Below are 21,510 nucleotides of genomic sequence, written 5' to 3' on the forward strand. Positions count from 1 at the left end.
GAAGGCGGTCCACGAGAGAGAGGCCCCGCCCCCCCAAAAAAAAAAAAAAAAAAAAAAAACTGGTTCACCCAAGTGTTCTCAAATAATAGTGCCAGTGGCAATACTTATATAGCACTTACTATATGCCACATACTGTTCTAAACATATTACACATATTCATACATTTCGTCCTCTCAACTCTGAGATATGTACTATACTGTCCCCATTTCACAGGTAAGAAAAGTAGGGCTCAGCGAAGTTAAGCAACTAGACCAAGATTACTGAGCCCGTAAATGGCAGAACTGGAATTTAAACCCAAACAGTCTGTCAAGGCTCTGCTCCAAAATTCTATACTATACTACTTTCTCCTAAAAAGTGACATTAATCAAAACAAATATGATCACTACAAATGGAGTGGCAAGTATATACCTGTGACAGTTGCCAGACTGGGAAGAGGAAGGCAGAGGAAGAAGCAAGAAACAGGGGTTAAGTTCATTTCCTATTTCTTCACCCTGCAACCACTCAATCTTATTGGGGAGAAGGGAAGCGAGAAAAGAGAATTTTTAAGATAGAGTTCACTCTTCCCCTTTCTATCTATATACCCACAAATCTTCCATTTCTTATGCTTCCTCACCCGACAGTTCAGCAATCTATCAGAAACTGGTTGTGGATCCCCAGTTAAGAGCACTGGTTCAGGAGTCAGACTGGCTCTACCACTCTAGCTATGTGACCTTAGGCAAGCTGTATAACTGCTCAGTTCTCCCTTATCTCAAAAATGAAAATAGTAATACTTTTCTCATAGGGTAAGTTGACTGAATAAGATAATATATGTAAGGAATTCAAAACAGTGCCTGGCCTCTGGTAAATGCTTAGTAAATGTTTGCACCTACTCTTAAATGAGTAAAGGCACTTTTATAGTACTCATTGTCTTTACTACAAATGAAGTCAAATTTAGAGCTATCACTACAAAGGTGGTCATTTCAGAGTCAAGTTCCAATTTAATTAGGATTATTCCGCAAAGCATTTGACATGTATTATTAATAATTTCATGTACTGAAAGGTCACCAGGCGACCCACAGATGGGGAGGGAGTAGGGGGCCAGGGGAGAGACTTTCTTCTTGCAATATATACAATGCCAGCTTCAACAACATGGAGGAAACTAAGCCAGACATATTTGTAATTCCTTATGTTAACTTCCTATTTAAACAACGTCAAATCACTATAACAGCAAAGAGGCTATGTAGTACCAATGTACCATTCTGCTACCCAGAGTGGCTAGAAAAGTTATTCTGCACCAATAACTAAGCACTATTTCTTTTTAATAATGAAGTCCATTTGTACCAGAACTTGGAATTGGTTGGTGTTGAGCAACTTAAGGCATAAAAAATGATTCTGCCAATCGTAAGGAAGATAAATTGTGAAATAAGGTGGATCTTCCACACTCCTTCCCAATACCTATCACTCCTCCTGACAGCCACACCAAAACCGTTATCTCCTACGTTCTTAAATGCTTTGGAGGTCCAAATTACCCTTTGAGAATCTCAAAACTAAAGCCCCTTTAGTTTTCTGGGGTTCTTGAGCTCTGGATTTAAAGAGGCTATGGAACTCTCACTTAGTATCATTATTACTATTGGCTGAATGCCAACTAAACTCCACCAAACAATGCAACCCTGAGGAAAAGGATTTGTATGTGGGGAAGGGAAAACGCTCCCAGCTACAGATGCCCTGTCTTCCCATGCCCCACAGTTCATTCTAGGCACAAGGCACAAAGAGCATATGAAAAGATTTGGGGGTTAGGTATTTGCTAATAAGCCTGTTTTGCAAAAAATGTATATTCTCAATCAGACTATTATATACCTTATAAAAAGATGTCAAATATTAACAGTAAACAGTGTGAATAAAAGCCCCATCCAATTTTTGGTATTCACTGTGGTGAAAATAAGTGTTTGGTCTTTGTCCAGGATTCCTGTCACAGAGCTCCTAAAACCCTTGGAATTCCCCTAAATGGTAGCAGTACCTTTTGTCATTCATAATGAGCCCTTACTAATAATGACTTAGGATGGGGCCTCTGGATAGCCTTGGGATGGGACTGCTCACCAGAAAGACCAAGTGATGAGAGCGTTAGAACTTTCAGCCCTACCTGCCAACCTCAGGAAGAGGGGACGGGGAGGGGAGCACTGGAGATTGAGCTCTGTGAAAACTGGTGAACAAGAAGATTTAGAGAGCTTCCAAGTTAGTCAACACATCATGCTGGAGAGTGCCTGCCTGGGGAGGACACGTACCCCATAACCCAAATTTGCCATCAGCCAGGCAGAAGGGTGGATAGCCTGGGTACCCCATCTGCAGCTGGTGCCTGAAGAGGCAGTTTTGTGGGGCTGAGCCCTTAAGCTGGTGGGGTCTACACTAACTCTGAGAGTTAGTGTTACAATGGAATTGACAGAAGTGATGTCGGAAAAAGACACTACATTCACACTAACACAAAATACACTCAAAGTAATGCTCTTTTCATTTGAAACACATTTCCCCCTGAAGTAATCCATTTTCATACTTAGGATACAGGAAAGAGATATGGAGAATCAAGAGAGTAACAACCCTGAATAACAAGACTTCCTTGCCTATCCAATGAAACAGCTGGTCTGGTTAAAGGATTAAACAGAATAAATAAAATCAGCATCACTTGTCTCTCCTATCAAATCCAGTCACTTGTCTCTCCTATCAAATCCAGTCACTTTAGTCACTTTATATGGTTTATATAACCTTTTGCTGTCATTACACCTCCACCATAGTTACCTTTCTCCCTGAAAACAGGCAATACACTGTAAGAAGAATGTTTTTAAACCTTGAAATAAACATTTAGCTTCAAAAAAATTTATGAGAACCAAAATTTAAGAGTTCACCCAATATTACTTAAAAAAAACAAAATAAAGAATAAGATTTTTTTTTCCGAATTGGAATATCCCTTAATGAACTAACTAAATCCCATCATTTTGCAGATATTCTGGTCTAAATGCAAAGGACTTGCCCCTATGCCAGACAGTTAATACTCATGTATCCTGACATTCTTTCCCAACTCTTCAGAATTCAGGCAAATACAGAACAAGCCACATAAAGACAGTTCTTTTTGAACTTCATAATTTCTTTTCAGAGTCCTCAGTAAATAGGAAATAATCTTAGAAAACGTTGGCACTCATTCCGCCGGCCAATGCAGGGGACAAGGGTTTGCTCCCTGGTCTGGGAAGATCCCACATGCCGCGGAGCAACAAAGCCCGTGCACCACAACTACTGAACCTGTGCTCTAGAGTCCGCGAGCCACAACTACTGAAGCCCGCATGCCACAACTACTGAAGCCCGCACACCTAGAGCCCGTGCTCCCCAACAAGAGAAGCCACCGCAATGAGAAGCCCGCATACCGCAACAGAGTAGCCCCCGCTCACCACAACTAGAGAAAGCCCGCACGCAGCAATGAAGACCAAACGCAGCCATAAATAAATAAATAAATTTATTTTTTAAAAAAAGTCAAAGCAGTTCAACTACTGCTCAAACTTATTTGCCCTAATAAAAATCCAAAAGAAGCTTAATATGATCAAGTAGTTTGCCTCTGTTTCAAATAATAAATGCATGCATTCCAATTGGAAAAATAAGTTAAAATTGGAATTCTATAAAATAACTTTCAATTATTAAAAAGTAGACAACCCTGTGTTGGAAGAGACCCCATAGGTCTCTTGTGGTCCTACCCATCTTGCTAGGTATGCTAAGAATGCAAGGCCCTGACCACTCTACCCAGGCCATGTCATAGGGTTGTGTTTGCAGCAAACAACCTTGAAGGATACAGTAATGTCTCCCTCTGGGACAAAGAGCAGGGTTGCCTTCTGCGTGCTATTAAATAGTAGGTTCCCCAAGCTCAGTGTTCCTCAGCTATGACACAAACCCACTGCATCTCCCACATGGAAGTCTTAGGGATAAGGGGAAGCAGCACACAACACACTGATCTCCTGCTGCTGGCTATGGCTTAATTAAATTCTTTGTCTCTGACCCTAGAGTCTCATGTCTTCTGCCAGCAGCCATAAAACAATATCAGGCTAACATATTAGCTTGTAAGGAGAGTAAAATAAAATCCCCAAACCTGTTTACTTTATTGACTGAGCTTTATGAGACATAATGATTTTGTTATGGATTTAAGTTGTGTAAGTAAATAATAAAGCAGTTAGATGATTTCTTAGAATAATTATTAGAGTAGAGGCTAGGTAAGAACACCAGGTCTCAAATATTTCATTCATTACCCGGAAGTTTTCTTTATAGAAAATCCTCCTGAAATAATTAACACTTTTTTGCGCCTTGTCCTCCTCACTCAAGCCAGCACATGTTCCCTAGGAGCTGAGTGGCTGTTTCAATTGTTTATGTTCCATCTTCTAGGTGTCTATTCTAACAAGAAGAAATTAGTGAAGGCCAGAATCCTATCATCAAGAAAGGTGGTAGGGACTTCCCTGGTGGCACAGTGGATCCTACTGCCCGTGAAGGAGACACAGGTTTGATCCCTGGTCCGGGAAGATCCCACATGAGGAGGAGCAACTAAGCCTGTGTGCCACAGCTACTGAGCTCATGTGCCACAACTACTGAAGCCTGAGCACCTAGAGCCCGTGCTCCGCAACAAGAGAAGCCACCACAGTGAGAAGCCCGCACACTACAACAAAGAGTAGTCCCCGCTCACCACAACTAGAGAAAGCCTGCGCACAGCAACGAAGACCCAACGCAGCCAAAAAAATTATTTTTTTAAAAAAGGTGGTAAAATAAAAATAAATTAAGTATTCACTCGTTTTGCTTTAAATAAGGCTAATAAAATTTTTAACTTTTCAAAAACCAAACCTTATTTTGTTCTCTCCTATCCTTAAATAGCTGTAAGCTTATTTTCCCAAAAAATTCCACTTACTCACCTCTAGAATTAAGTCATTATCGAAAGTTAAAGGACAAAGTCTCCATGGTACATGTCCAAGAGCCCTGTTGTTGACTTTTTTGTTGATTTTTTAACGTGAGACTGGCAAATATATGCAAAATTGGTAGATATTTCACCAAAATATAGTCAAAGAAATCAGGGAAGTAAACTTGGGCAGAATGTAAGTGATAACACTACTGCAGCCTTCGCTTTTTGGGAGAGATACTGGGTTTTTCTCCCCTCCCCTAAATGTACTTTCCAGATGTTTCATAAAACAAAAGTATCTTTGGGCAAAAACATCTCAAATTCTTCATGTATCTCTCTCCCACAAAATGGCTGCAAAATTCCTAATATCTCCAGCTGCCAATTAAATGCATTAACATATGCAAAGTGATGAAAAGCAAACATTAGGCACTCATTAAAGCAATTATTCAATTCTTCCATTTTCTGCCACTTGTGAAAGAAACTGATAAATACTGTGAAACCACAACCTACATGAAAGAGTAGAGAAGCGGGTGTCAAATTAAGTTCTATGGGTCCTTGAGACGACAAAAATGAAGCAACTGTCAGGGAAAAGAGTGCTGACAGAAGCACTTATAAAATGAAAGATTATGATTCTATGTGGTAAAAGATGTTTTCAGCAGGGCTAGAAGTTTGCTGTGTCAGCTTCATTTCTGAAAATGACTTCATTCCGAAATGTCTGATCCAATAAGAACGTTGAGTCCTTATTTTTACTACCATGCTGAGTTTTCCTTCTTCAAATTGGCAAAAACTAAGGGATGCTATAGCCAAAGTCATCATTTTATATTGTCTTTGTGACCAAAAAAAATTTTAGTCCAATTAGTAAATATCTACATAAGCTATATAACTTTTGAATGTAATATTTCAAAACAATTTGGAAAAACTGAAGAGTATGCAATAACGTATAAGAGTACTAAGTATCTGATTAGAAGAGAATGGATATTACAATAAGATTTTCCCTCAAAATATTCAAGACTCGTAGATTTATTCATTCAGTCAACAAACCTTTATTAGGCACCTAATAAGTGGCAAGCATTGTCCTATACACAGCCATATCCCCCTCTGCCTGGAACAAAGCTCATGTCCTCTTGGGGCAACAATCCAAAGTGGCATATACAGACAATAACCAAATAAGCATCACCCCCCCATATTCTTCCTTAATAGTATTACTAATACTGACACCCTTATATGCAATTTTCCCATTCTGGTCTCTTAATTAAGGGCAACATAATTCTGTTCTCTTAAGAAAGGGCAAGGAGATTTTTAAAACACACTCAAACCTCCCCTCAGTTTCCTGCAAAAGACCAGATAACAAAAGACAGAGCATTTCACACATCCCAAATCTCAAGTCTCAATCTGCCACAGCTCTGAGGTCTTGACAACCTGGGGAATAGGACTGAAATTGCACAACTAAGTATGCGTCTTACTTGGCCCACCTAATCAATTGCCAACTGTCTGACACTATTTAAATTATCCAATATGGTTTGGTGCTTATTTCAATGTCTATGCCTTTATCCACATCATATCATCTCTCCAAACCTTGGATGTTTAGCCTTACAACTCATCCTATTTCTATCCTAACTTACCACCCCCAAATCCCACCTTAACTGAAACACCTTCCCTAACTATTCCAGCTATCAAAAACTGCCCAAATGGGGACTTCCCTGGTGGTCCAGGGGATAAGACTCCACATTCCCAATGCAGGGGGCCCACGTTCGATCCCTGGTCAGGGAAATAGATCCCGCGTCAGGGAAATAGATCCCGCATGCCGCAACTAAAAGCTCCCACGTGCTGCAGTTAAGACCCAGTGCAGCCAAATAAATAAATTTTAAAACTGCCCAAATTCTCTGAACTTCCATAGCAAGGCCCTTCTTAGCTCTTAAATCTCGTATTTCATACTCCTATCCCCAACTCTCACCATGCTCTAGCCACACAAGTCTCATTATATTCCTCAAACATGCCGAGCCCTGTTCTGCCTGCAGGTCTTTATACGTGCCAAATATGCCTTCCCCTGCTCCTAACGCTGTTGACTTCTCATCCTTCAGATCTCAGCTCAAATCATCATCTCCTCAGAAAATTCTCCCCTAAACACACTATCCAGATTACTATCCAGTCCCCTTCCCCCTTACTTCCATCATACTACCCTGTTTATTTCCTTTACAGTATGGTCATAATCTGTAATTATCTTGTTTATGTTATACTGCAGTAAAGGAAGACAGATAAAAAATAAGGAAATCTCTGTGAAGGCAGGGACTCTGATGTATTCCCAGAACACAGATCAATACTGGACACCGTAGGTACTCTCTCAACAAATGTAAAACACAACTGAGCACTTAGTCATGTTGTTTTTATTCACATAAGTTTGTGTTTATTCTAAAAGATTTTAAGCTCTCAGAGAAAAAGGTAGGCTTATACTTTATCATCTCCTTCCCAAGGCACTTAATATAGTACTGAGCAAGAAAAAATTAAAATTTTTAATGTATGTGATCCCAGCAAGTTACTTCACTTCCATACCTTAATTTTCTCTACAATAACATCTAACTCACAAAACTGCTACAAAGAGAAACTAAGCAATGTATATAAAACTATTAATTATCACCTGGCACAGAGTAAACACCTAATATGGCACCTTACTCTTATACCCAATTAAAATTTGCAAAAACCGAGCTTCCCTGGTGGCGCAGTGATTGGGAGTCGACCTGCCGATGCAGGGGGCATGGGTTCGTGCCCTGGTCCAGGAGGATCCCACATGCCACGGAACGGCTGGGCCCAAGGGCCATGGCCGCTGCGCCTGTGCGTCCGGAGCCTGTGCTCCACAACGGGAGAGGCCACAACAGTGAGAGGCCCGCGTACCTCAAAAAAAAAAAAAAAAAAATTTGCAGAAACCAAAATGGCCCTATGATAAAGATCGGAACCACTATTGTTAAATGAAAGCATCTAAATACTATAAATAAGAGGAAAACTAAGAAAAATCCTTGCTTCTACTTGACAGGGTTATTTGCTAACTTGATCAATCCTTTCTAAAATCCCCTGGATCTGATCTCAAAGAACAGTTTAAACTAAATGTCACATTTGTAGCAAGAGGATTTGGAAAGTTACAGAAAGGGTTGTAACCCACCTTCACTTAAAGAGACAAAATAACAATCATAGAACAAATATTTATCAAGTCTCTAATATGCCAAAGGAAGACAATACAGAGTAGGAGTCCAGCACAAAATCTTTCAATTCAAGTAGCCCTAAGCTCACATCCCCATTCTTGTGTGACTTGGGGCAAGCTATTTAACCTCTTTCCAACACTCTGTTTCTCCATTTGTAAACCAGAAATAGTATTACCATCACAGGTTGTAAGAATTAACTGAGTTACTCCTCTGTGCAGCACTTAACACTCAAATATAAGCTCTTTTAATCATTGTGAAGTGATCCAGATAAACAGTCAATTCAGAATCTGATTATCTAAGCAATCTTCTGTAGGGGGTTGTGTTCATACTCTGTCCAAGTGCAAAGTGAAAGTCAACCATGTACCCCTGAAAACAAAATGCGGTTTAGATTAGGGCATAATATACAAGGCAAATTTTTGCTTTCAAAAATTATCAGAAACAATAAGAAACAAGGTTTCCATGTCCAGGCCAGCACCTACCAAAATTTAATATGTACATTCATTCTTTGATCTGGCAATTCCATTTCTAAGACTTTCTCCAAGTATGCAAAGAGATAGACACAAGGATATTTACCAGGGCCTTGCTTGTAGGAGCAAAAGACAGAAAACTACTGACATGTCCACCAACAGGGGAATGGTAAAATAGGTTATAATACAAAGGAATATCATGCAACTATTTAAAAAGAATAAGCTATAGTGCCTGTTATGGACTAAACTGCGCCCACCCCCACCCCATGACTGCTACAAATTGGGATGTTGAAGTGATAAACACCAGTAACTCAGAATATAAGTTAGAGACAGAGCTTTTAAAGAAGTAATTAAGGTAAAATGAGACCATATTGGTGGGCCCTAATCTAATATAACTAGGTGTCCTTATTAGGAGATTAGGACACAGACAAAGAGGGAAGACCAAGTGAAGACACTAAAAGTCCACCATCTATAAACCAAGGAGAGAGGCCCTCAGAAGAAACTAACCCTGCCAACACCTTGATTTTAAACTTCCAGCTTTTAGAACTGTAAGGAAATAAATTTCTGTTGTTTAAATCACCCAGGCTATGGTACTTTGTTAGAGTAGCCCTAGCAAACAGTGCCAATACAGAGCCAATGTGCAAGATCTTCAAGATATAAAGTTTTTAAAAAGCAAAGTGCAGAAGAGTTGTGTATAACATGCTGATTTATGTATGTGAATTTTTTTATGGAGAGGAGATACACATATACTTACAGGTGCAGAGGCTATGTACAAAGACACTTACAGGTGCAGAGACAAAAACACATATGCTAGACAAAAGTGCTTCTGGGAAGAGGATAAGGGTGTGTCTGGGATGGGACGGGTAGACTTATTTTTCATCATATTCTCTTTTGTACTGAAGTTCTCACCATATGCATGTAATATTTTAATTTTAAAAACAAAACTATCAATTAAAATGAAAAGATCTCCAAAACACATTCAACAATTAAGAAAAACACCACAAGCAAACCTGGTCTGAAAGTTATCAAGTTCTAAACTCACCAAAATCTCTGATCTATTTCACGAGTGTAAGCATTTTTTTTAATGCCCTGCATTGTATTGTATTCTAAGAGCCATAAAAACATTCAATCATTTGTCTCAACGATTCCATTTCATCCACTTAGTACTGCAATGTAAATCACTCAATTTACCAATGTATTTCAACAATTAAAACATTTTTATTCCCATTTTTGAAAAAAATAATTCCACTTCAGATAATTTATCCAAAATGAAGAAAATACTTTATCAAGAAACAATGAAATGCCATAACATTACAACAGAAAAAAATGATTAAGTAACAATACACCAGAGGATGAAATGCTATACATATTAAAAATAGTTGTGAAGACTACCAACACAGTAAACAATGTAAAAAAACAAACCCAAGGGCTTCCCTGGTGGCACAGTGGTTGAGAATCGGCCTGCTGATGCAGGGGACACGGGTTCGTGCCCCGCTCCGGGAAGATCCCACATGCCGCAGAGCGGCTGGGCCCGTGAGCCATGGCCGCTGAGCCTGCGCGTCCAGAGCCTGTGCTCCGCAACAGGAGAGGCCACAACAGTGAGAGGTACCACAAAAAAAACCCCATAACAGCTGTGCTGGAGTGTGTGTGTATCAGTTAAAGAACGAGAAACAAGTGTGTAACAGATCTTATTCAATCTTCACTGTGTCAGGACACAAGTTAGAATCTAAAACATGTTACAACAGACTTCTATTCTTCCAAGAAACAACCTTATGTGCTATAAAAGTCAGCAAAATATTTAAGTACCTATTATAGCACTACATTGGATAAGGCAGAAACCCTGTCTTCAAAACATTTTAGTAATTTACTGAATGCCTATTCTGTGCCAAACACTATGCTAGATAGCTTGACATACATCACCTTGTATATTTTACTGGCTATAAGCAGAAGAGATTAACACAATTGTAGTAGTCTGCTACAAAATTACACTATAAACTACAAGTTCCATAGACTTTCAAAAGAGTAATTAATGGGGCTTCCCTGGTGGCGCAGTGGTTGAGAGTCCGCCTGCCGATGCCGGGGACGCGGGTTCGTGCCCAGGTCCGGGAGGATCCCGCGTGCCGCGGAGCGGCTGGGCCCGTGGGCCGTGGCCGCTGGGCCTGCGCGTCCGGGGCCTGTGCTCCGCAACGGGAGAGGCCACAGCAGTGAGAGGCCCACGTACCGCAAAAAAAAAAAACAAAAGAGTAATTAATAACATATGGGGGTGGTCTAGAAGAACGAGAATAAATCTCTAGTTAGATAGAATAGCAGGAGAAAGGGCACAAGTAGTGTTATCCTGCAAAGTGAAATACACACACACACACACACACACATGCACACACAGGATGAGTTCAAGTCATACAGACAAAGCTAGCTAAGCAGAGGAACTTGCATTTAACGTGGGTGGGGAAAAGGAGGCTACCATTTCTTTCTGATCCATGAACAAGTTTTTTTTAGGAATATCAATCTTGTACCTATATTCCGATGAACTGTCAAAGGTAACCAGATAAAGTACAGGAACTCAGCTAAGAAACTACTTTAATAATTCAAGATTTACACGAAGGACCTGCACTAGGGTAGTAATTGCATGGCAGTAGAGAAGAAACAGTTGACCAGTTTGGGGGTGGAGGGTGGGTTTGTTTAAGGAGGTAGTAAATTACCAAGGAAGTTTTTTTTAGTTTAGGAAATTACAGGATAGGTTTGTACCACAGATAAATGGAGAAGTTGGAAAAAGAAATCTTAGGGTCAAGCTGTTATGTTCTTAAAGCACTCTTGTGAGAAAACATGCAAAAGAATAGCCTTCCCAGAATCAGAACACAATAATTTGGTCCTCAGTCTATCAAGGATGAAATCACATGCCAGTCTGTATCAGAAATCCCACATACAAGCATACATTTGCAGGAGAAAAAAAAAAGTTACTATATTACCTAGACAACACACACACAGTAAAATGAGTGACAAACTGAGAACCTTTCTTTGAACAGGTTACCAGGTGAGATGCCAACTACAAAACTAACCATGATCATTTAGACTGTTACATCTAATGAGGCAGAGGTACCTACATTCAGATCATCATACAATCTAGTTTACAAACTACAAGCCATTTTTAAACCAGATTACCAAGATTCTGAATCAAAGCAGTCTACCAATTTTGATGTAAAATCTGTTAACGGGGTGAACTTCTACAGAAGCATTCAACTGTGTGCTTGAAGAAATAACTTGACAAAGAATAAGAGATGCTATAACATTTGCACTATATTCTATGTCAATGCAGTACAGCTGGCATGACTGCAGGCTGCATAGCAGTGAGTAACAGTATAGTTCTATTCACTAAAAGAAATCAAGGGAAACAAAAACAACAAAGATAAGAGTTGCAAAGACTGAAAAACAACCAATATGTGTTGGCAACAAATCTGCCTTTTAAAGCACACTTTGCAACCAAAGACAACACCATCAAAGCACAAACTTCTACCTTGATTATCAATTGTTTCTATGGAAATTATATACATACACTGTATTTTGAGAAGCTAAGTTCCTATAATGGTATTCCAGATGTATCATGGAATACATTTGTTTAATGTCTATTTTTAAAGACTTCATATAAAATTAAGCAAAATAGTACCTGTCACTGATCAAGAGTGACTACAATAATTCCCTCTATCCATAATGCTCTTCCCTGGATGACTCATTCAGTCACACCCCCTACAGATCTTTGCTCAAATGTCATTCTGCAGTTGAGAACTCCTCTGACCACCTTATTTTAAATTGCAACCCAAGTTCTACAAACCCAGAAGCACTCCACTGTACCCTGCCTCTTCTTCTTCATTTTTAGCCAAACACTTATCTCCAACTCACACATTAGTATGTCAATTTCATGGGGACAGAGATCTGTTTTGGTCTACTGTACTCACTGCTATATCCCCAATACCTAGAACAGTGACTGCACACAAAGGGTTGTTGAATTCACAAATTAATAAAATAGTATGGGTTAGAGATGCAGCAAGTCAAAAAAACTTGTTCTTTGGACTCAGAATATACCCATGAGTGGGTCCTCTAATCTCCTAAACCCTCATCTATTACTATATGGATAAAAACAAAACAAAACAAAATTTAATACTCTCTGAGAGAGAAGGATTCTATTCCTAAAGCTTAAGTCACTTCCACAGTCTGAATTAGCTAAAGTAGTTAACAGCAAGTGTTTAATAGCCACCCAGCATCACTTTTGGGAATAAATACCCTGTATCATCTCTAGCAACTCTATTCTGTTCTAGTAATGCACAATTCTACAGACTTTTTTTTTTTTTGGCCTCATGGCATGCAGGATCTTACTTCCCTGACCAGGGATTGAACCCTCACCCCTTGCAGTGGAAGCACAGAGTCTTAACCACTTGGCCACAAGGGAAGTCCCTCTACCAATTTTTAAACTAGCAAAAAAACGATACTTTCCTAGAAGAAGCAGGATCCCCACAAAGTATGTGTATCACATTGTGTTTGCAACTATATCAGAGTGACACAGTTAATGTAACCAATCTTACATTGTCATTTTATAATTAAAACATGCTTCTAATTTTGGAACAATTCACTCAGATTTAAATCAATTAAAATAGTGTATAATAGCACAGGGAGATCAGCTCGGTGCTTTGTGACTGCCTGGAGGGGTGGGATAGGAAGGGTGGTAGCGTATACTGAACTTAAGGAATCACATAATTGCCAAAAAGTTATCTCCAGAATCTGCAACTTCAAAAAATCTTTGCCATTGATTAGTTCTATTTTAAAAGCTGCTTCTAGTCTTAGGTTTCTTTTTTTAGAGTGTGTGTTTTAATATTTGTAAAGAATCATCTCATCTTCATATTTAAAACAAGAGAGGCAGAGTGCAAGAGACAGATTTTTTTTTATAAGAGCAGAAATGATACCAATTTCTCCAACTGAAAGTAGCAGAGGTAAAGAACGTGCCAATAGAAAACAAACTTTTGTATCTTCAACATATGTGTCACATCCAAGACATGAATTAATCTTGCTCCTGAAGAAAAATTACTAAATTACAAAAAAATAATAATTTTTAAAAAGAACTAAGACAGCCCAACCTAAGTCCTTAACCCCAATCATGATACACAAAATGATGTCTTTTCCCCATGCCCTCACCTCTCTCAGATAACTATCCAATAATAAGTAAAATGATTTTTCTGTTCCTGGCTCTGATTTAACTAGAACCAAGGACAAGTTTTAAGGCAAATACATCTTCATTTCCATGTAACACATGCAACCAGGAAAAAAAAATTAATGTAAAGGATGGGATCTGGGGTGGGTTTTTGTTCTTGTGAGGGAGAACTGGATTGGGCAGTATGCATGACAAGAAAAAGAAAAGGAAATATGTCAAATTATAAAATACAAAAAACTTACAGATTACTACCACAAACTCCTAAAAAACTTCTCGTGTACATTAACAATTATTTTTTTTAAACACAGAAATTCTTTGGATCGCAAATAAAAGTTAAAAATTATATGACTTTCAGAGCTTTAAAAAAACGGCTTTGAAATTACTGCAAGCTTTTCAGAATACTGGAAAACAATAAATACCTAAACTAGGATCACTGATCCAAGAACAAAGGAAACTGGAGACAGTGACTCCATTTCAGAAATTTCCTTTGCAGTCACTGGACAATCACTTCCCCAGTCCTAATAATAGTCTGCTTTTCCCTTCCAATACCTTGCCCCATTTTTAAGTTGAGATGGAGTTACTCCCCCACAGACACCCCAAAGATGGGTTTTATATGTAAAATGCTAAATTCCATCCCAAGGAACTACATATTAGCAATTTCTTTACAATAGCTCTTGAGTGGGGTTTAGGCCACAGCAAGAATAGATAATCTATGGCCTCTGCTGAAGTCTTTACCTTTCACGTGCCTCAGTAACTTGAGAAAATTTTCCCCATTTTTCTACCCACAGCAAAGCCACACCAACAGCCTCTGAACCTAATAGAGATTAACAAGCCACGAGACACCAGCATCTCCCAGTCCACTTTCTCAAAGCTTTACAGGGTGTTCCATGGGTGGGGGAGGCAGGGCCGTCATCAAACAAGTTTAAGAAACACTGAATTAGGACTTCCCTGGCAGTCCAGTGGGTTAAGACTCCGCACTCCCAATGCAGGGGGTGCAGATTCCATCCCTGGTCACGGAAGATCTCATACGCCTCATGGTGCAGCCAAAAAAAAAAAAAAAAAAAAAAAACACCGAATTAAACAGATTCTCTGACGATCTAACTTCTCTGAACCTTTAATAAACTTACACACATTATGAATTTCCAAGATGGGGATATAATAAGTAGCGTTTCCAATTTATTTGATACCTACCCCCATGGAAATCTCTTCCAGGTATTCTGAAACACACCAGAGAAACAATACCGGCATTACTCTTAGAATTTAAATTATCCCTTATCCCCATCTCCACTGATTATTATAAACTCTTAGGATGAACTAACATTCCCTTTGGCCTTATGAACAAATAAATCATATGACCTAAAATAATTCAAACATTTTCATAGCTTATATTTTGTAGTATGTATACTATTTGTACACTTTCTGAAACAAATGAGGGTATTAGATATTGACTTTAAACCCCAGCACTCTAATATTCACAGGAACTATCCATTTGTTCCTAGTTATCTGATAAATGAAAATTTACATTTTAAAATCTAAGTTTATTTTTAAATCTTACTGTTAATCTCAAACTTCACAATAAAAATATAGTTCTCTGGCAAAGTAATAAGTGGTATAGATGGTTTAATTCCACTTCAGAAGATTCTAAAATTGAGCTCCTCTCAAATACCATTCAGCTGGTGAAACAAATACTAGTAACTATAGTGAAGTTGTATTAGGAATGAAAATCCTTGAAACCACACATAACAATGATTCTTTGTTAAGGAACTTTATTCTTTCACTTCCTACTCCTCTTCATCTGCTTTTAAACAGATTTAAAAGCAAACCAAAAAAAAAAAAAAAAATTACAAATATCCTTAAAATTGCCTACCAACAAAGCAAATGGATTGTAGCTGAAATCTTGCTTATGATTTCTTCTACAAAATTTATCATCTCATACTCTTTAACACTAATTAACATGGTATTCTTTCATTCCACCTCCATTTCTCCCTCTGGTTTCAGTTGATCTGTTATTCTCAATCTCTTCTTTTTACACAAGGAGTAACAAAAAGTGATCACCTTTTTAGCTGAAAACAATGGCTGTGGCTTAATATCCAAGAGTAGACAGCTTCATATTGCCATTTGGGACACAGAGAATGGACACAGGTGTGCTCTGAGACATTGATCCCCCAGCTCTCCTGGGGCTGCAGCACCTCTAGCAAGCCAAGAATAGTCTTATCCATTTACTCCAGTGTAGCATACAATATTTTTCTGTCTCCCTTGATTTGAAAAGGGTTAGGAAACATTGCTCTAGAGCATACACTGCTACATCAAATAGTGTAAGAAAAAAGAAAAATTAAAGAAAAATTCAATCAAGTCCTTTAAAAGTAGCAATAATTTTTTCAGGATGGTAGCTATATTAAGATTAGATTTTAGTTATTAACATTTTCCCTTGGGACTTCCCTGGTGGCACAGTGGTTAAGAATCCGCCTGCCAGTGCAGGTGACATGGGTTCGAGCCCTGGTCCAGGAAGACCCCATATGCCACGGAGCAACTAAGCCCATGCGCCACAACTACTGAGCCTGCGTTCTAGAGCCCACAAGCCACAACTACTGAGCCCTTGTGCCGCAACTACTGAAGCCCACGGGCCTAGAGCCCATGCTCCACAAGAGAAGCGACCAGTGAGAAGCCCATGCACCGCAATGAAGAGTAGCCCCCTCTTGCTGCAACTAGAGAAAGCCCACGCACAGCAACGAAGACCCAACGCAGCCAAAAATAAATAAATAAATAAATAAATTTTTTTAAAAAAACATTTTCCCTTGAGACTGGAGATATGGTTTATTTTAGTAAAAAAAAAAAGCTGAAAACATTTTTTACATTTGATCAGCTAAATGCCAACTTTGAATTTCACCTGTTTTCATAACCAACAATCATGTGAATGATCCTAATCATATGCTCTTCGTAACAATCAGTTTTCCATAAAAAGTCACTGCGTTCAAACATGTAACTGAACTCAATTTCAAGCAGTTCTAAAACTAGAATTTAGGATTATTTAGTTATTATTAAGTGTGTAATGACTCTTTAGTAACTAAACAACACATTAGTTCCTGATAATGAGCACAGACATGAGGCGATTCTACACAACAGGCAAGAAACTATAATTCATTCCTCTAAAAGCCAAATAGGTTTCACATTCACCTCCTGATTACAATCTTTGCAATAAGTTCTGATACGCTGCCTGAAAGAGACCAGGTTATACTTAAGTGGGGGAAAAACAAAAATAAAGCACTCAACGCTTTTTGTGAAATCCAGCAGTCTTAAAGAGGGTGCTTCAAACATCAATGTGCATAAAAATCACTTGGGGATTTTGTTAAAATTCAGATTCTGATTCAGTAGGACTGGGATGGAGCCTGATATTTCTAAGGAGCTCCAAGCTGATGCTTACGCTCCTGGTCCACAGACTACATACTGCATACTTGACACCCCTACTTCCATGACACTGGTTAAGATAATGGATAAAAATTTAGAGCAGGGGCTTCCCTGGTGGCGCAGTGGTTGAGAGTCCGCCTGCCCATGCAGGGGACGCCGGTTCGTGCCCCGGAAGATCCCACATGCCGCGGATCGGCTGGGCCCGTGAGCCATGGCCGCTGAGCCTGCGCGTCCGGAGCCTGTGCTCTGCAACTGGAGAGGCCACAACAGTGAGAGGCCCGTGTACCGCAAAACAAAACAAAAATTTAGAGCAGACACCAATCCTCACCTCATTTAATTTTTATGGTTTCATGAGATTAATCTGGGGGGGATGGTTATTAAACTGTTGATGTTTGAGAGAAACGCAGATAACTTCTGAAAGGTGGGGGCATTGAGAGGTTGTAATAATAACAAGGGCAAACACCTACAGAGCACTTACTATGTGCCAGTGAAATGTCTTAAGTACCTCACTTAGGTTAACTGATTCTCCTAACACTGTGAGGTAGAAACTATTGCCAGCCGTATTCTACAGAAGGTAAACTGAGTGACAAAGACTTTACTCAGATTGCATGTAACTAATGCCAGAGCCAGGATTTAAATCCAAGCAGTCTAGCTCCAGAGTGTACACTTTTAATCACTATACTAACAGTGTCTCTCCCAAGAACATACAACAACAGAATTAAAATAGCAAATCCAAATGGCTTACTCTTACAGAAAATGATGCAAGTGTTAAAAGTGTTAAGTGTTAAAGAACAGAGTGAGCAACAGAGGTTCTCTTCAGGTGACTGACCACTGAGGCTTGGTGAACACCATGACATAACAATATGTAGTATTTTGCTATATTAGAAATTGTTCTGGACTTCAGCATAATAGCTAAATAGTTGAAAAAAACTTTTTAATTTTTTTTTAATGGGAGACCACTTCGGTGGCAAAAATGGGGTTTCACTTCATGGAATAAGCAGTTTGAGACCAATGTCCCAGGGGCGACTAGTAACAAAGAGTTCTGACACCCAGGACTTATAATAGCAGCAGTGGCAGACATAGCTGAAATGACAAGTAATGAAAATTGCTTTAGCAAAAATATTTTGGACTGAAGGGATGAGTAACTAAAAGTAGAAACGTAAGGGACAAAGCATAACATGACCAGGAATTTGATACTGTTGAGTTGAGGGGAAGAAACGGAAAAATTAAACTGCTATTTCAAACAAAGAAATACAGGAAGGAAACAAACATTGAAGTCTGAATAATTTTTAGGAGAATAAGAACTGGTCATCAGAAAAGATTTTCTAAGCAATGGTTAACTGTTCAGACAGTACAGCTGCAGAAGATATAGGACTAAACAGATGGATATGGTCAAACAAAAGTAGATGAGTAATCATCACTTCAATGAGGCCAAATATGAATATGGCTGACCAAGCACAAAAGAGGTCCCAGGAAACACAGTACACAGGCCTACAGAATATGCAGAAAGTGAAAATATTAACCCTCAGACATCACATTCATTCATCTGACAAACATTTCTTGAGACACATCATGAGTCTGGCACTATTCCAGGTGCCAGGGATACAGGGGTGACCATTCCAGGTCAAAAGCCCTGCCTTCATAGACTTACATTCTAGTGGGAGAAACTAATAGACTTGGAAGAGAATACTGAATATTGATAGCCTAGAATGAAGCCCTTTAATATAGGAGAATATACAGATCTATTTATGGGACATAAGTTAACAAAATATTAACCCCTCCTTCCCCAGCAGAGGAAGCTCTGTAGCCTGAAGTGTTCCTCATTAAGCATTCTTTGTCCTCTCAAAAAAGACCCTAAAATGATATATGCATTTAAAATATATCTACAAATAAAGTACAATTTGACTTTTACTTCCAAGAATGGCTGTAAGTACTACTCCCAGACAGGCAGCACAATAAATTGTACTTCGAAGTTTTCCAAATGCAACACTTCTTGGATCAAAACATTTTATTAGTGTAACCATTTTTAAAATAACTGGAAATGCTTCTATAATATACCACAAAATTATAAGTGGAAAAAGTATCCAAATAAAAGAAAACAAATCTTGAAGTTACAAAAAAGTCAAGATTTGGGCTTGGTGGACTTTAAAAGAATCTCACCAATATTTGATTTTAGCCCCTGACTACCCTAGGCTGTTAACACCTGCCTCAGACTGCCAAATATTTAAGTTCAACTGAGTACAGGTGTCAGTTATTACGTGCAAAAATTTTAAGAGGCTGTGACACCTTCTGGGTCTTGTCTACCAACACCTACACACTACAGAAAGCTGATTTAAACCTACCACTTCTTTTAAGTGTTTCTTAACGAACAATCTGTTCTCTATATACAAATAAGGAGAAACAATAAGAAAATACTTGTTTCAACATGAACTATCCTTATAACAATGCATTACACAGTTGGATCTCATTTGCTTTACAATGCTAACATTTTTCTGTGCTACAGTACCCTGGATGTACCTAACATTCTGGAGAACAAATACTGTGATCCCCAAAGTCTGAAAATGTTACTCACTTAAGTTTTTTTGGTTAAAAAAAACCAAAAGCCGTTTTTAATTACAAAATTAAAGTGACTAGCAAGCAAAGATTACGTGTAAAATGAACTGATTCTCTTTTCACCATACCCTTGCCATTACAATATTGCACGAGAGTAGACTTCGGTACATACTCTCAATCAGTAAGTCATATGGGAGAAGTTAAACAATCTGGGAATGTCATTTTGGACCAAAGAAATGCTTCCACAAATAAATTAACTTCATTCCAGTACTCAAAGGGATCTTTAAAGTTACTGCCTACCCAAGTGTTGTCTTACGCTTTATTTCCTGGCACAAGCTCATCTTGAGATTTTAAACCTTCCTGGCTTTTAGATGCATATGAGATGGCCAGGATTTCAAAGGATTATCTCTGAATACGAGGAGTTGGGAAACAGGCAGGATCTGACACTGGGTGACCCAACCGAGCCAACAAAATGCTGTCTTAATTTAGTGAGTCCCTGACTTGTAGGAGTTAAAAACTCTCACCCCTTATATTGCGATGACGTAATCTTCCCCACTGCATTTCTCTTGGACTTAAAGGGGAGGACAAAAAAAAAAACGAACAAAGAAAATTTCCCCCTAAAGAGAGGAATTAGGCAAACGGCAGAACGACAGTTTCGGGAGGTGGTTAGGTAACTCCCTGAAAGGGAAGCTTCAGCTGAATAGGCAGGGCGAGTTGGAGAAGGAAATGTAAATGATATTAGGAACTCGACCTAAGGCAGGAATAAAGGAGACCGGAGAAGCGGTGACCAGGCCCACCCCGCGGGACAAGGCGTCGGGCTGCGGGACCGCTGAGGGAGGCGCGCGGCAAGCAAAGCGAGCCGCGCGCTGCCCGGCCGCCACTTCCCCGCCGCGCTCGCAGTCCGCTCCCCTCCCCCCGCTCGCCGCAAAATGTCCGCGGCGGCGCCCGGCGAAGCAGGAAGTCGAAGCCGGGGCGCGGAGGGCAGACCCGGCCAGGGAGTCCGAGTCACCGCCACCCCTCGCACCCCAGACGCCCGCCAGGGGCTCCGCGGTCCAAGGCGCCCCGGACCGCCGCCCGCCCTAGGGGTCCGCGGCGCCGGGGGGAGGGGAGCAAGGCGGTCGGGATGGGTGTGACCCTTTCCTTCCGCCGCTGCCAGGTGACAGCCCGGCCCCGGCCGCGCCCTCGGCCCTGCCCCGGCGTCCCGGCCGCACACCTCTTGCCTGACCTGTGCCCCCCCAGCCTTGCCCTCCGGCGACCCCCTCCGCTCCGTCCCCCGACAGAACCCGGACCCGCGCGAGCCCGGACGGCGCCGCGCGAGCCCGCCACCCCCCCGCCCCGCACCGCGCGCGCCCCACGATCCCAGGCTTCCAGGGATCCCAGAGATGAGGTGTCCCCCCCCGGACGGGGAGAGGCCGGGGGCAGCGCGGCGGGGACCGGACTGTGGGGAGGCCGCTCCCGCGGGGAGCCTCGGGCCCCGCACTCACCTCAGCTCCTCCGCCGGGGCGTTGGCAGCAGTGCGCGGGGTCTCCTCGGCTGCCGGACAGGGGCACGCGCCTGACGTCAGCACGCAGGACACGCACGGTTGGGTGCCCGCGGAAAAGGGAGGGACCGGGAGGCGAAAAGAGGCAGAGCGGTTTCGGGCGGGGCCTGAACTCATCCCCTGCCCGGGTTCTGGCCGCCTAACGCGCACGCGCCAGCCGGCGCCACTTGCTAGTTGGTGGCTGGTATCCGTAACTCTCCACTGGTTCCGCGGAATTTGTAATAATGCTATAAACGGTCGTTTGCGAAGCGCTTCCACTA

The 21,510-nt window shown here is 40.6% G+C and overlaps 1 protein-coding gene across 2 annotated transcripts in view; it reads right to left on the reverse strand.

The window, feature by feature from the left end:
• The window catches only part of CDC42 (cell division cycle 42), a 45,378-nt gene extending 24,070 nt beyond the window's left edge, over positions 1-21,308 (reverse strand). For both annotated transcript variants that reach the window (XM_007459207.1, XM_007459208.1), the window contains exon 1: positions 21,195-21,308. The gene's annotated coding sequence lies outside the window, so the exon portion shown is untranslated. The remainder of the gene's footprint in view (positions 1-21,194) is intronic.
• Positions 21,309-21,510: the final 202 nt, after the last annotated feature.

The sequence above is a fragment of the Lipotes vexillifer genome, unplaced genomic scaffold (assembly GCF_000442215.2).
Source record: "Lipotes vexillifer unplaced genomic scaffold, Lipotes_vexillifer_v1.1 scaffold496, whole genome shotgun sequence".
Classification (NCBI taxonomy): Eukaryota; Metazoa; Chordata; class Mammalia; order Artiodactyla; family Lipotidae; genus Lipotes; species Lipotes vexillifer.